This window comes from Ursus arctos, unplaced genomic scaffold (assembly GCF_023065955.2).
Source record: "Ursus arctos isolate Adak ecotype North America unplaced genomic scaffold, UrsArc2.0 scaffold_5, whole genome shotgun sequence".
Classification (NCBI taxonomy): Eukaryota; Metazoa; Chordata; class Mammalia; order Carnivora; family Ursidae; genus Ursus; species Ursus arctos.
Window position 1 is genome coordinate 49,427,943 of NW_026623067.1, and position 17,387 is coordinate 49,445,329.

Here is a 17,387-nt window from a genome sequence, read left to right on the forward strand (position 1 = left end):
CTGGGTTCCTGGGTGGCTCAGTTTGTTAAGTGACTGCCTTTGGCTCAGGTCATGATCCGGAGTCCCAGGATCAAGTCCTGCATCGGGCTCCTTGCTCAGTGTGGAGTCTGACCCTCTGATCCTCCCACTTCTTGTGCTCTCTTCCTCTCTCATTCTCTCTCTCTCAAATAAATAAATAGAATTTTAAATAAAAAAAAGAACTGATATTCAAAAATAACACCTAAATGGATATTTAAAAATTTACATTTTTTAAATCTTAAAAGAATAAGATTATAGCCTAAGTTTCAGAAATATGAAAAATAATCATTAAATGGTATTCTTATGTCTCTGTTTAAATATATTCTCCTTTTACTAGTATTTTTATCTCTCTTTAATTAGAAGTAGATTTAAATTGTCTCTTTGGATATTTCTTACCCACAAGTTGAAATATTGCCAATAAAAGCACTAATGGCTATTTGAGGTCCTTGTAGACCGTTTTCACCTTTCCCAATTTTTTTCACGAATTTTAGTATACAAAGATTCCCAGTCTTTGTATATGAAATTCTCATCCTTCATAGACTGTAGGTAAGAAATATTAATAGTTTAACTCATTGCAGGAAATGTACTGGACCCAGAATAAGATAATGCCAGATTTAAAACTTGGTGGAGACTTAAATGTATGACTCTTTTAGTTACATAAACTAATGAATTATGAATTATAAGCTCATTTTAGTTTATCCAACCAGATTAATAAACATCATTTGTAATGGTTAAGTCTTTATATATCTGTGAGGAGAAATTCAGATTATCTTCTACAATGAGAAAAGAATCATTGCTTTTAGTTATTAGAGGAAATTCCTTCCAGACATTTGTTCACAATGTTTGCTAGAAGGAAGTGACGATTTTAAAGGCTACTTGGTAATTATTTTCCCTCTGCTTTCCGGTGATTTTTTTTACACATGCCATGAATCAAAATTAAAATCCCTGTGGCAGCCATGGGCAAACCATATATGCTTCTTGAAGCCTAACAATTTTCCTGACATACCAGACGAGTAAATTACATGGGTAAAATTATCCATAATAAACTCAATTAAAAATCCAGGTATGAGCAAGTAGATTTGTCACTAATGTGCTGAAATCTTTTTTTGGAAATGTATTTGGACTTTTTTTGGAAAGATTTTATTTATTCATTTGAGGGAGAGAGAGAGAGAATAAGCGAGTGCTGTGGGGGGGAAGGATGAGCACTGGGTGGGGTAGGACAGAGAGAAAGAGAGCAAGCACTGGGGGGAAAGGGCAGAGGGAGGGGAAGATAGAGAATCTCAAGCAGACTGTGCACTGGGCATGGAGCCTGACAGGGGGCTTGATCCCATGACCCTGAGATCATGACCCGAAACCAAGAGTTGGGCTTAACCAACTGAACCACCCAGGTTCCCCTGTATTGGGACTTTTAGACTTAACTATTATTCTTGATACCCCAAATGAGCCCAGTACCCTTGATAGAACTATTTTAGCCATTTGTTTGAAATTTGTTAGTCTTTTATAAACAAATAATTACATGATAGTGATTTAAATTTCTTTTAACTCCAAGTGCTCATCATTAGAGGACTAGTTATGGAATGGTGGTACATATACACAATAGGTGGATGTGTAAAAAATAATGAGAATTTGCTTTATGTAATAATAGGAAAAAATCTAATATGTATTACTAAAGCTAAGGAAAATTGTGGAACAGTTTGTAGAGTAAGCTATTTGTGGAAAAACAAGGGTGGGATTAAATGTCTGTGTGTATGTGTATAATATACATACATACATTTGTATGGACTTCTTTGTGCATAATAATTTCTGCACAGGATAGACTAATAAAGAAGGGTTGCCAGTCGTATGTGTGGGCAGGGATGGGAACTCAGCAGATAGGACATAGGCATGGGAGGGAGATTTTTCACTATATACCATTTTATGCTTTGTGTTTGTACCATATGAATGTGCCAGATAGAGAGACAGAGAGGGAGAGATAGGAAGAATATTTTGTTTTTAAAAATATGCTGGTGAATTCTGCTTTAAGAAAAACCCAGCAAGTAGAAATCAACTTTAAAAACAGTTACATTTGGGGGTTGATATGAATTAATCAAGAAAATATGTAGAACAACTGCTATGTGTAAATTGCCATAGTAGACATTGTTGAAGCTACCAAAAAAAAAAGTTGAAGGACAAAGTGACAGCCTTCTAAAAGTCTATACTAGTTACATTACAAATATATTACTCATTTTATAAAAGGATTCTATGTACTGTCTCTTTGAATAATGATATGACTCTAATTTCCTTCCAGAGTCTTCCAATCAGTGAATTAACTCTCAGGTTCTTCCAAGTATTCTGAAGTAGGTGTAGTTTCTAAATTTCCTATCATCCTGGTTACTTTTCTCCAGTTGTTTTTCATTGTATCAGTGTGCTTTTTAAAAAACCCAAGTTCAGGTATGAAAATGAGTGCTCTAAATTGGTGTGACTAGTTCTGGTTACAATTTTTACAGTTTTTTTAGCATTTGGGATAACTTTGTCAAACTACTGAAAACTACCGATCTTTTAAACTTGCTGCTCTGCCACGGGGCAGGATGTATTCTGAGTAGATCCCTGCCCTACAGGGCAGCAAAACTGGCTTGCAGTTTTATTCCAGAAGATTTGTTCATCTGTTCCATGAGGCTATCTTTCCACAACGGGATCTATTTTATTGTGAGACTTGATGAAATATACCTCCTACGTAACCCTTTCCTATCTGAAACACAAGACCTTCTGGCAATCTCTCTCTTCCTACCATCTGTCCTTGAGTTCTACTTTGCTGAGTTCACCTTAAATCTGCCTTTCTACCCCCAATGCAGATGAATTGAGCCATGAAACTTCTAGATTTCCCTGTTATGAAGAATGAGTTGGATAGGCTTTTAGATGAGATGACCTTGCCTCATCAGGTGTACCATCCCGTTTCAGAAGCTTGGATGCAGATATGTCTAATGTGGTAAGCTTATGTGTTATTTGACCTTTTACAATGATGTATGCGTTGCGATGATTAGAGTCCTTTTCTAGATTTTAACCACTTGGTATTCAAAAGGCAGGCACCTTAATGTAGTAGCTTCTTTCTTCATGAGGTTTAATATTTTATTTCTCTGTTTTCCTACAAACACAATTTTAGATGAAGGATTTTCTATCTTTTAGCTCCAGGTCATTTCTTCACACAAAATCTCATGTGAGGGGGGCCTGGGTGGCTCAGTCAGTTGAGTGGCCAGCTCTTGATTTCGGCTCAGGTCGTGATTTCAGAGTCCTGGAATAAAGCCCTGCGTCTTAGAGCTCCGTGCTCACCTGGGAGTCTGCTTCAGGATTCTCTCTCCCTCTGCCCCACCCCCTGTTTGCACTCTTTCTCTCTCTCTCTAAAATAAATAAATCTAAAAAAAAAAAAAAAAAAAAACAGAAAAAAAACTCATGTGATAGTAGCAGTGGCAAAAAACTAAAAACGAGGCTCTTTAGTTTGAATTGCAGGGTTTGATGGAAAAAGGAAGGGGTTTCTCTGGAACCTTGTCCCTCCCAAGGCATTCCTTGAAATATTTTCATGGAATGCTTTAGGTTTAATTTGACTTCCATTATTGTGTTCAGAAAAATGGAATTGATAGAAGTTAGATTGGCCCTAAGATAACCTTACAAGAATCGTTGTAGAGCTTTTTTACTTTTTAGGATAGTGATTCTGATCACCAACAATTTGGATACTTTTTTGTCTGAGAGTTCACATTTTCCTTTTGAAGGTATCTTTTCTATTGAAACATATGGCCTTTTTTATTTTTTAACATTATTCCTGTATCCTATCCCAATTCTGTGTATTCTGTGGAAATAATTTTCTTTCGGGCCTGAATATTGGTAATAAATTCAAAATGGCCCAACCAAAAGCCATTTATGAATAAGATATGGCTTCCCTGTAAGTAATCTTTTGGAGTCAGATGTATTAACTTAAATAAATATTTCTGCAACTGTAGTAGTGCAAATCTGGGGAAATTATTACCAGTGTTTATACTTTGGATGTCAGCATTTTATTCTTTTTTTTTTACCTTTTAATTTTTTCCTAATTACTAAATTAATACAAAGTTATAGAAATATTTCATATAGACAGCGAAAAGTCCACCACCTGAGATATTTAAAACTGGGAAAAATAAAAGAGGTAAAATGGGGTGTTTGGGTGATGCTGTGAATGCCTGGAATTAGCTTAAGTGGCCCTCATCTCAGGGTATATACTGTCACTATGGTGGAAGGGAAGTCTTTCTAGCCCTGTGTCAATGATTTTATCGTCCTTACTTCATGGCAGATAGAGTAAAAGAACAAAGAAAGTTTACTCCCAGAGCAATTTATTAAACATGAAGTGAAAAAAATCAAGAGTCTTGTTTCTTATCATATTTTTCCCCTTTAGAATTGCCTTCTTATTTTTGACAAATGTATTCATTTCTCTTTCATATCACAAATTTAAGTGTGTCTCTGAATAAGACCCAGTGTCTAATTTTTTTAAGTGCGAATATATATTGGAACAAAGTTTAAAAATTCATCCCCCCCCCCCAAAAAATGCATTCCCTTGGCTCTTCCTTCTTTTTGCAGTTTGGAGAGTATTAAAATTACGTTTGGGTAAGGCTTTCACTGAGGAGATATGTTTGCTTGTTTATCCATTTTAAATCAAGAAAGAAACACATAAATATTCATATCATTTCTTGGCAAATAACTCAGTTGTCAAATTATTTTTGTATCCTGGGGTTGGTGCTTACTCAGATTAAACTTTTTGAAAAGGAGAGTGAGTTTAAAATGTGGATGCTCTTTAATCAGATAGGTTACCTCGAATAGTTTCAAAGGCATGGATAGTTTTTGTTTTTATGTGAAGTGAAGAATGAGACATTAGAATTATAAAATTAAGGTTTTTGTTGAATAAGCAAGTTTGCCTAAGGATGGGGTAATGGTAATGCTTAATAATTTGCACTGAGAGGTTAGAGTTGTCAAAAGCTATCTCCTAGGCAACTAACTCTCTTGAAACCCTTATTCCTGGGCTGATCACCGTATTTCCCAATCTCAGCAAAGTTGATCTTAATCCTAACCCCTCAATAAGAATTTTTCCCTTTGGTTTTTATTATTATTGTTATTGATCAGATTATAAAGTGAAGTGTCATTCCTCATTCTTCTTTGTGATTTAGAGATTATTCTCCTCTTTTTGCTAGAAGCAGTCAGGCAGTGCAAAATATTTTTGAGACTGTAAGAACACCAAAGTTTGACCACAGCACATTAAAATGGGTGATTTGAAAGGTGAATGGTAGCAGAAGAACACTCACAATTGAGGCTGTTTTGTCAGGCTTTGTGGTTGTGTCGCAAGTTGTTTTTGATACAACATACATGGTAAATCCATCCGTCCCTATCATCTCTCTGTGGAAGCCAAGGTATATTAAAAACCAATGTACGTTAATCTCCCAAATTAAGTATTTTGTATTTATATCAGAGTTTTGTATTCTTTGTTTATATATATATATATATATATATATATATATATATATATACAGAAAGTATTTTCATGTGCAACTTTAAAAGATCAAATATATCCCTGTGGATTACGGCCTCTAATTATATGCTATTTGAGTCAGTATATTCATGTAACCTTTTATTAAAAATGGTATAAATAGATTACAAGAGGACATAGTAATTTTTTTATAAGCTCAGCCTTACTTGATGTAAAGGGTATCCTTTAATAAGACCATATTTTTTCAAAAAAATTACTTCCAGGTAAAAATTGGTTTTAGTGCATGTAATTTAGGATCTCATTAAGTACTAAAAAGTTATTTAAGGAATAAAACATGAATTTTTATCTTCCATGAGGGCTAACTGTGCTGTTGATGAGAAGTATTCAGTATACCCAAACTTATATATTTTTTTTAATTTAAATTTTGTTAGTTAACATACAGTGTAAAATTGGTTTCTGGAGTAGTAGTCAGTAATTCATCACTAACCTACAACACCCAGGGCTCATCACAAGTGCCCATCCCTCATCTAGCCTAGACCTCACCCAGACTTACATTTTTGTTACATAAAGCTGTTTAACTATTTTGGTTATATATTGGTTGATACCACAGGGTAGTAGAAAATGTACACGCACAGGCTTTGATGTCATATAGACCGAAATTAAAATTCCAGTTTCTCTGCCAACTAATTGTGTGACCTTGACCCCAGCTTATTTTGGGACAAGCCTCTGTTTCTTCTTCTATAAAATGTGAAAAATAATATTAGGCTTCAAAGTGGAGATTAAAAGGAATAATTTTAAAAGAGCCCCTAGAACCATTCCTTAAACCCTGTATCTCTTTGATCCCAAAGTTTGGCCTATTCTACCTTATAAACTTCTCTCTGGATTATTGTGTAGTCTGGTATTAGATTCTTGTCTTCCAGTTCATCCTTAAAGTGGTCACCAAAGTGTTTCTTTTAAAATATTTACTTGAACCTGTTAGTGTCCTGCTTTATGAAACTTGCCAGTGACTCCCTCTCGTGCCAAGGAAAAAGTCCAAGTACCTTGTCTTGACATTCTTGGGCTTTCCAAGGTCTGATTCCACTATCTCTTTAATCTCTTTGATCTTGCAGGACTGGTAAGTGAATCGTTTGCCAGGTTAGAGGAGCCCTGAATCAGAGGCTTGTTGCGTTTTATGTATCGTTTCAGTCTATGGTGCTGGTGGTGGTAAAGTATATCTGTTCACATTATCTCCTGCCTTACTGTGACCATAAAGTACTTTTCTAGCAGCACCCCATTTAAGGAATTGCTGTAGTATTTTATTCCTCCTTATGTTGTGAGACTTGTGTGAGGTTTTAATGCAGTCAGTGGCTGAGACTAGCCACAATTCTTCATGCTGTAGACCTTGGCTGTGGGGATCTTTAAATGACAAATGTATATGAGGATTTTGTTGTTGTTGTTAATTGAGGTAAAAATCACAGAACATAAAATCAACCAATTTAAAGTATACTATATATTGGCATTCAGTACATTCACATTTTTGTGCACTCCTCACCCTTGTCTAGTTCCACAACATTTTATGAGGACATTTTTTAACCTAATGCATAATGTCTTCGAATGAGTGGTGAAAGAATAATTTTAAGAGTGTTAAGGAGAGAGCACTTGGGTAGCTCAGTTGGTTAAGTGTCAGACTCTCGATTTTGGCTCAGGTCACGATCTCAGAGTCATAAGATGGAGCCCTATGTCAGGCTCCATGCTCAGTGCGGAGCCTGCTTGTCCCTCTCCCTCCATCTCTGCTCTCTGGCCCTCTGCTCCTCCCCCCATACAGCACTCTCTCTCTCTCTCTCTCCCTCTGTAAAATAAATAAATAACATCATCAAAAAAAATTTATGGTGGGATCTCCCAAGTTTACAAAATCTATAAATTTTGTATATATGGAAATATATATATAGTAAATGACACATAACATAAATTTACCATCTTAACCATTTTTTTAAAGATACATGAAAGTAGAATTAAGTACATTCACCTTACTGTGCACCTCAATCCCCAGAACTCTTTTCATCTTGGAAAATTGAAACTCAGCAACTTTTGGTTCCCCTATCCTCCCTCAGACCCTGGCAGCCACTATTTTATTTCCTAAATCTATGAATTTGACTTCTGTGGGTAACTCATGTAAGTGGAATCATACAGTATCTGTCTTTTTGTCTTTCTTTGACTGACTTATTTCACTTAGCATTACATCCCAAGGTTCTTCCATGTTGTTAAGTGTGTCAGAATTTCCTTCCTGTTTAAGTCTAAATAATATTCCGTTGTATCTATGTGCCACTTTTTGTTTATCCATTTATCTGTCAGTGGACATTCGGGTCATTTTTACCTTTTGAATGTTGTGAGTAATGCTGCTGTGAACATGGGTGTACTAATGTTTCTTTGAGACCCTTCAGTTTTTCTGGTTTTATGCCAAAAAATGTAATTCCTTATCATGTAATAATTCTGTTTTTAATTATTTTGAAGACCACAATATTGTTTTCCATAGCAGCGGCACCATTCTACATTCCTACCAACAGTGCTACAAGTGTTCTAATGTGTAAACATCTTGCCAAACTTGGCTGGTTTGGGTTTTTTGGGTTTTTTTTTTTAATAGGAGCTATCCTACTGGGTGTAAGGTAGAGTAGTACATTTTAAATTAAAGTTTGGTAAAGAGAGAATTATGATTAAATGTCTAGTGTCATTCAGAGATTATAGCAAAAGTCTAAATTTGAAAACTTGTACCAGTTGACCTTTTTCTACTTCACTGTGCCCCAAATGATAGGCCTTGAGTAAGGCTTATTTTATTTTTTATTTTTTTAAAGATTTTATTTATTTATTTGACAGAGATAGAGACAGCCAGCGAGAGAGGGAACACAAGCAGGGGGAGTGGGAGAGGAAGAAGCAGGCTCATAGCGGAGGAGCCTGATGTGGGGCTCGATCCCATAACGCCGGGATCACGCCCTGAGCCGAAGGCAGACGCTTAACCGCCATGCCACCCAGGCGCCCCTTGAGTAAGGCTTATGACAGCTTAAGAAGTCAGGAAAATTTGCCTGGGAATTGACTGAAACAAAACCCAACAAAATCTCTTCAAGGTAGTGTGAAAAAAGTAAATCAAAAAATTTATGCACTTTGAGTGTTGTACATAATACAGCTATCCTCAGACCAGAGCTACTGACTTGGTATAGTGTGCAAAAATAGGTTAGGGATGTAGCAAGCTCAATGTAGGAAGCTCAAAGCTTCCTCTGCCAATTTCCCTTCTAATTTTCTACATAAAATGTTAGAAAAAAGCTGATAGACAGTAGTTAGAAGCAGTAACACTGACTGGCAATAAGAAATAACTGAGTTATTGTGCTGTGGTGGGATCATTTAAAAGTCAAAAAGCTAATCCCAGTAGGACCTACTTATGGTAAAGTACAGTATACTATGTTACTTATTTGTAATTAGCATGAGATCCAAAGATAAAGTGAGTACACAAAGGGTGTTTAATTTACTAAAGCAGAAAAAAAAAACCCTGAATTATTTTTATTAAAATGGTCAGACAGGAAGTATTTTGCTTTTCAAAGAAATCAGCTTCATATATCTAAAAATGCTGTCCTTTGGATTAGCTGATTTTTCAGTGGTGTCAAAAAGATGACATCCTGTTTAAAGTAGCATCTATTCAAGTACCCAGAAATATTTTCACCATCTTCCCTTTGTAAAATCCATTTGTCTTTGTAGTTTTCCATTTTCTGGAATAGTCCCTGAAATCTCTGTTTCCCTCCTCCTTTGTCTGCCTAACTCCTATTTAATGAATATCTCGTACAGAAAGTTTCCCATTTCTACAAACTCCACAATTCTAGGTTCCTTATTTTTTCCTGTGTGGTATCATAGCAGATAGCATTTTCTCTCTTATACTTATCTCTCTGTATTATAGAGAATCTGTATTCTTAACCATCTGATCCCTGAGCCCACCATTATGTCTCAGATCAGAGACATAGTTGTTGCTATCATGCTGCAAATAGTACATAGCATACGTCTTGGTACACCTCTGGGAACCTGAGGCCATTAGGTTTTCTGATGTGAGTCATCCTGAAAAGAAAATACTGGGACCATTGAACCAGACTGTGAGTAACTTGAGCCTTCTTTCTCTTTCTCCCATGTATAAAACAATGTTAGACCTAGGAACTTAGTGTATGTGTGTATGTATGTGGTTATATAAATAAATATTTATTGTATTTTTTAAATGTGTTTTAAAATTTTGTATTTTTGAAAATGAGTCAACACTAAGGTGAAGAATTTGGATTTCCTTTTTAGGAAAAATACACGCATTGTGGAATTGTAAGGTTTGTGTAGGAAGAGTGATTGAGTTGTGATACAATAGAACTGTGTCATAAAATCATTCTCTTCCTTCTTCCGGAAGAGATATGAGATTGAAAACTCAGAGATAGAGATATAAAGTTGCACTGAAGGGAGAAAGTAAAATCAGGGTGAGGGAAAAGTAGAGCCAGATATGAGGCTATAATGTAAACTTCAGTTACCTGCACATTTTCTCAGAGTGGACTGCAAATGGGTCTCTGATCTTCGTAGCAACTGACTCAAAAAGGGACAGCCCTCTGGTCAGAGCTTCACCATGGCTATGAGATGAGTCATCTCAACAACTATTTTGAAAGAATATGACCATTTTTTGTCTTCTAAAAATAAACATAACCTCGTTTTACTTTTATTCTGAAAAAAATACACATTTCTTATTAAAAAGAATCAACCAATAAAGAAAGTACAAAATCTCATGTAAATACCCCACTAGAGATCATTTTTGGCCACATTCTAACTTTTCAGTAGTTCAGAAAAGGAAACACTTGGTAACACAATTCATACTGGCTAATTTACATTCCCAACAGTATAAAAATCTGTTAATTTTCTTGCCCCCTCGGTAACACTGGGTCAGCGTTGCTAATCTTTCTTAGTCCTAGAAGAGAAAAATGATATTTGTTATTTTTCTATTATTCTTAGTACTGATATTTGATGTGACTTTTCCCATGGTTTTTATTAGACTTTATGCAATGTAATGAACAAGTATCCTTCACAACATCTTTTGATAGATCTGTTATGTTTCTTTGTAGGATTTTTTTTATGATAGCACTAAAATATGGGTAATAATATTTTACCAGGTTTTTAATTCAGTATCCGTCTTTCTGAGGCCGATATGATATGACCTGGTATTCAGTGTCTTTGTTGATTTAGATTTATCCAGGAATATATTTGTAAAGACCACTAGCTTTCCACCAAAATCCACTACCTCCTTCTTCCTGGACACACAGGTAGACTGCATTTACCAGTTTCCTTTAAAATTATGTGTGGCTACATGACCGCATTTTCTCTAGTGCATTGTCACTGGAAGTGAAGTGAGTCACTTCCTGGCCTCACCAGTAACGATCTCCCTTTGTTTCTCAGTGCTCTTTCTTCTTTCTGGCTGAATGAAATGGCAGTGCTTAAGGAAACCTTGGAAATCATGTGTTGAAGATGGCTGGAGAGCCGTCACTCTGAATCCTTAAATGACTGTTGTGGGCAGAGCTGGCCTACCTGAACATCCACCTGGGACAGTTACATAAGAAAGAGATATACTTCTTATTTAAGCTACTTTATTTTTAGCGTCCATTTGCTACCACAGCTTAGCCTTCCCTTATAGAATATTTCAGAAAATATAACTGAACAGAAATTGAACTAGATTCAAGTGCTCAATATCATGAGACTATGTTTTCTCTATCACATGACTCTATCTTCCTCCAAATTAACTTCATTCATAGATAGGTTTTCTCCACAATGTTAGATAGATGGCCCCAGAAGTTTCAGGTCTGTTTGGTCTTTATAAGTCATGATCATAGAGGTTAAGAGTCTTTCCTGGACCTGCAGCACAATATCTAAGGAAATGCTGATTGGCCCAGCTGGTATCATGTGCCCATCCCTGAAATAGTTCTTGTGGCTAAAGGTTTGTAATACTATGGCCAAATTTAGTTCACAATCCTACCTCTAGATAGAGGGGTAATAGCCTCCCCCCACCAAGCTCAATGGACAGAACAGGATCAAAAGGAGTGAAATAGTGAATGGTTCCCTATCTGAACAATAAAGAATAGACACCAGAGTACAGTATGGTTAGAAAGGATTTTCAGTTAATATAAGCATGAAATAAGAGGAGCCTGGATGAGCGTGGTGGTGTAAACATTAAAATGAAAGGAACAAATCAGAGGAAAATTAGTATATTTTTGTTGTTAAAAGGTTGGCATTGTTGGGGAGGGATCTAGTAGTAAAATCAATTGATGTTTTTCAAAAATAGTTCTAAACATTTTCAATTGTGGCAGATAATGCCTTAGGGCGGTGGCAGCTGCTTGCTTGCTGCATGGAGGGGAGTGAGCTGTGGGCCTGGTGGGCTTGCCCCAAGCCCCTGCCCGGCCTCCGCACCCCCATGCTGCTGCGCGGATGCCGAGCTGCCTTGCTGGTGGTAAAGTATTTCCCGGGACAGAGTGTGCTCTGGAGTTCTTGAGACCAAGTGTTTGCTGCCTCCTGGCAGCGGTGCCCAAATCCCTACAGCAGCCATGTCTTGACGGAAGACATGGTGCACAGGGAGTTGACCCCTGACCAGAAGCCCTTGTCCTGGGATCTTCTGACCGAGACCAACAGGGTGCCCTGCGAGGGCCCAACGACTCAGTCAGTGTAGTGTACATCCTAGAGGATTCTGTTGTGGACCCACAGAACCAGACCATGACCACCTTCACCTGGAACATCAACCATGCCTAGCTGATGGTGGTGGAGAAACGATGTGTTTACTGTCTGAACTCTGAGAAGAGGGGCTAGACCGAAATCCTTTGGGAAGCCCGGGTCTTCTCTAGCTTGTTTGGTGTCTCTAGAGCTGTCCAGGAATTTGGCCTCACCCTGTTCCAAAGCATTTGACCAAGACTGTGAAGGGCTTTGAGTACATCCTGACCAAGCTGCAAGGGGAGGCCCCTTCCAAAACCCTTGTTGAGACAGCCAGGGAGACAACAAAAGAGAAGGCACTGGCAGCTACAGAGAAGGCCAAGGACCTTGCCAGCAAGGCAGCCACCAAACAGTAGCGACAGCAGCAGTTTGTGTAGCTAGCCCAGGCCCTGGTATGGTAGGACGCCTGACCACCTGGCTCAAATCCCTCTGTGCTTTACACCTTGTACTTTATTAGTAAAAGTCAACTTCCAGACTAAATTTCCATAGTGGTAAAAAATACAATATTTGTCAACCTAACCATAAAAACGTAGTGTTAAGGATATTCATATTATAAAAGCAACTGAGGTTTTTGAATTAGGAAATGAGCAAAATGATAGCACTATCAAAGGATTTGAGAGATTTGAAGGGAAAAGCAGTGGGGGATAGGGAGAGATGGATGTCATAATTACTGATGCAGCAGCCAACACCATAGGTTTCCAAAGTCTTGGGGAGCCAATAAAATAGTGCTGGGCAGGTGATTTGCAAGGCTGGAATATAGCTAACAGTAAGGAGGTCATACACCTGGACATTGGACATCAGGATTAGGCCACAGACACGTCTCAGTGTAAGGGAATAGGGTCTGTCTTTCTATCAAGAATAGGCTCTGTCTAGGCCAGTGAGAACACTTTTGGTTACAGTATTTATGGGCAGTGGCAGTCTTTTTCTGCCTAAAAAACCTGGACTCAAATTAGAATTTCAGGAACAGTTTCTAGAACTGAGATGCAGGGCACAGACCAAGGGACAAAAACATGTTGCTACTTGATTGGTACCAGCAACAAAAGTGACTTCATAATGACCAATTTGCTTGAGCAATCTTACATGTTCCTCCTGTTTCAGCACAAAATTTCCTCAGATGGGAATTCGCAGGGCTTACCATAAAGATAGGACTTCAAGGATTAGATACTTAGGACATATTACAGGAAGACTGTCACAGAAGTGTAAGGACATCCAAGTAGAGCATTGCTTCAAACAAAAGTTCATGATTAGAGCTCATTAAGTGATGAGAGTTATAAATGTTATCCTGGTAGTTTCCATCATAGAGATAAAAGACAAAATAATGGAAGCTGTTCCTTCCTGTATCACTGGTGTAACTTAAATGAGCCACTGCAAAATAGCAATGAACTTCATCATTATTATCAACAAATATTTGAGTGTTCCACTCTGTGTAGATTCAAATTCCACAGAACAAGATGTTTATCGACTCTGAGGGGGGTGGAATATATGCTGTATTGCTTTGTGTTACAATCCTATTCCTTTATTTGCCTTGGACGCCACACTGAAAGACTTAATGCTTTTACATGTTTTAGTGTTATAACAAGTTTCCAACCTACAAATTACTTGAATTCCGAAAGTTCCATGTGAGCAGCTTGTTTAAATTCAACACATTTTTCCATTGAAATTGTGTTATGAATGGTAGTTCAATTTCCAGAATAATTCACATTCCTTTTAATCCACAGTTCATCTGAATTGCCGCACATTAGCAAAAACACATACTTGTTAGCAATGGAATCAAGAGAGATGCAATAACTTTACAGGTTTTTAAAAGGAGAGATGGAGAAAAAAGATGTACTTACGAGGAAAAGAATTGTTTTCAAGTGGACTTAGCTGAAATTTTTTCCCAATAGGTGTAAATAAAAGGCAGAAGATAAGGAGAACTCAAATTATGTGTTAGTCTTTCTAAAGGGCAAGGAAGCAGGTGCTATTTTAGATTATCCCAATCCCCTTGCAGCCAAAAGGTGGTGCTGTTGTCATACAATAGTTAGGTTGCTCTCAGTTCTCAAAACAAAGGGAGGATTTGGAAAGTATCTGCAAAGTGGTTTTAAACTGGATTGATAGGGAGGCAGGAAAAAAAGAAGGGAGGCAATATGAATTTGATTATATGTGGATGATGTTGACACATCAGGTTTTGTGGCAGAGGAGGTGACTGTATTAATACATTTTCTTTAATTTCTGTGTAAAAATTAGATATAGAACTGAAAACACACCTTTTCTCATCCATAATATTTTCTTTGAGCTTTAGTTTACTCAACTATAAAAATAAAGATTGTTGTGAGAATTAAACAAGAAAATAAACAGTGTCTAATAGGTACCATATACATAATTGTTGCTCAATAAATATGATTGTGTTCATCTCCTAAATGAGTCAGATAAAATTAATAAACTACATTAACATAATGTTATTTTGCTAAATTAAACTAAAATAGATGATCTCTGGACCCTGGAATCATAAAGAAGGAGCAAGAAGTAGGAAAAATGTTAAGCTTTATTATTTATTACGAAGAATAAAAAATTTTAAAGACTGATTATTTGATTCTTTTGTAGGTAAGTATCCTGATATGCATTACCAAGTAGATGTAGTCTATGTTTGTGCACAATGTATTTAGAGACACCTATCTTAAAGTAATATTAACCATTTTGCAGATCTTCACTATTTGTGGCCTTAACCTTTTTGAACATCAATGGAAAATAAGAAATAAGTAGGGAAAAATAGCAGGATAACACTCTTTATTGTAACCTACACAAGCAAAATGTGACCAAACTTTACTTTTCATACCTCTACAGGCCTCCTTTTGGTGAAGTCATGATTTATTAGCCTTGCTTTCTGTCAGTGAACTAGAGTAGGGAACATAGGTAAAATTTATGTTATCCAGTTTTATTGGTTATTAGCCAAGGTAAAGTTTTATTGTAGAGAAAGTTATTACTAATGAATAAAATAATGGGATACTATAAATAAATTGCTCTTACTAGAATTTCTTTCCTTTCCTGTCTGTGTTTTCATTGCTCGGGTTGGCCTTGGACTACCCCAAATTCTTCCCCCTCACTGGAACCTCTAGATTTGAGGGGCTGAAGGAAGTGTTGCCAGTGCCTCGCCAGTGAAGGCCTGCCTCCTTGAGGACTTGTGAATCCAACAGTTTCTCCCTCTTTGCTCTACAGACTTTTTTTTATGTCTTCCTAAAGACTTCTTGCTCCCAAGTGAAAGAATGATTTCTCACTGAACTCGTCTTGTCCAAACACTGGAAGCAGGCCTTAAGTCATGCTCCAGCCTTAAATCATAGCTCCACATCTGAAGTAGGCCTTAGATTTCCTTGGACTGTGGAATTGCCGGGAAAATCCTGCATTGTCTTCCCCCTGATTACTCAGGAGTTTGTGACCGATTGCTTAATGAACTCTGTGAAAGGTAAGGAGAAGCAAAATACATGATTCTCTTTCTGTCATTCACCAGATCTTGATTTTGTTTAGGGAACCAATACATGTGCTTGAATGCATTTCACAGTCTCAAAAGTGTGATACTTGGTCTGAATCCGTGATATTCATGGGGCTTGTTGGCTCTGCAGAGTGTGAGGAGTTGCCTCCAGGGAAGGGGAGGGAGCAAAAGGTGAGTGGTGTTGTGGACCCCTGCCTCAACTATAGAAGCTCTGCTTTGAGCAGTTTCATAATTCAACCTCTATTGAAGATATTTTTAAAGACGAGTTTGAAAATTATTGACACCTCAGCCTTTTACCAGCTGAGCCCAGTATTATACTCAGGATCTAGTTCACAAATACTGGAATAGTTCCTTTTAAGCTGATGCATATCACAGTTCATTAGATGATTATGTGCTTTCTTTCTATATCAAAATAGATTTCTATTCATTAATGATAAGTAGTGCCTGATGGTAACTAAATTAAATAGATTAATGAAGGGTATTAGTAATTTCGTGGATTAATAAATAAATACATATATTTTAAAATTAGGACTAATGTACCACAAAATGTACTCTATTTATTTTCACTAAATTATTCATATTTAAAACTCATTTATTCTGCGAATTAGTAAGGGTAGCTAATAGAGCAGTCCTCGACTCTTTTATGATCTTTGGTAAAATGACCAAGTATTACTCAATTTCTATAAAACTCTTTGGATCCAGAAATCAATAAAATAATCAGCCATATCTTCTACATTTCAAACCTGAAAAATAAAGTTTGGGCCAGGCCCAAGCTTTACAAGTGGCATAATTTTCTAATTCTCTAAATCTAGTAATATTTGCCACTGTTTGTTTATTCCTTCAGTTTCTCTCTTCACCACTCTATTGATAGCCCCAGTTGTTCAAGTTAGACTCTCAAGGTGAAAATCAAATACTTGATTAAATTTGTTTATATTAGACTATGAGTGTGTGCTAATTTTGATAGGGGAAGATATTATGCCTTTTTATATTAAGGATGTACCAGATTCAAATTTGCTTGCTTTAGATAGTGATTGTCACTAAAAATAAAATGAAGATCTTTCAGTCATAAATTTCCTCACTGTAAAATAGCCTTTTTAAGGGGCACCTGGGTGGCTCAGTTGATTCAGCCTCTGCCTTCAGCTCAGATCATGATCTCTGGGATCCTGGGATTGAGTCCCGCATCTGGCTCTCTGCTCAGTGGGGATTCTTCTTCTCTCTCTCCTTCTGCCCCTCCTCCCTGCTCCTGCTCTCTCTATCAAATAAATAAATAAAATCTTTTTTGAAAATAGCCCTTTTAAAACCTGGAATTGCTCTATGATTTATCTTAAAGCCTATTTAATTTAGCTAAAAAAATTTTTGGCGCCCCCTCTTATTCCTTCTCTTTGTATGCATATTTAAGACATTTTAACTCCTATGTCAGAATTCAGACATAGTTATAGCAGGATCACTGAATGTTAGTTTTCTTGTGTTATTCTCAATTATAAATATACTTTATACACTGGAGGTAATTTAGCCTTATAAAGAATTGTAGAATGTGTTACTTGAAGAAAGTACTTTATTCACTAAAGTGCCTGCACGTCAATCAAAACCTGAAATGGCTGCTTCTCTTTTATTTCTTCAGAGTGAGCACATTATATTACATGTACTAAATAGTCATGAATCTATCATTTGAATTCTTCATTTTAA

At 36.8% G+C, this 17,387-nt stretch overlaps 1 protein-coding gene and 1 pseudogene across 1 annotated transcript in view; both read left to right on the forward strand.

Moving 5' to 3' along the window:
* The window catches only part of NDUFAF2 (NADH:ubiquinone oxidoreductase complex assembly factor 2), a 148,009-nt gene that overhangs the window by 62,858 nt on the left and 67,764 nt on the right, over window positions 1-17,387 (forward strand). The window lies entirely within an intron of this gene.
* Window positions 11,880-12,612, forward strand: LOC123001059 (PRELI domain-containing protein 1, mitochondrial-like; annotated as a pseudogene).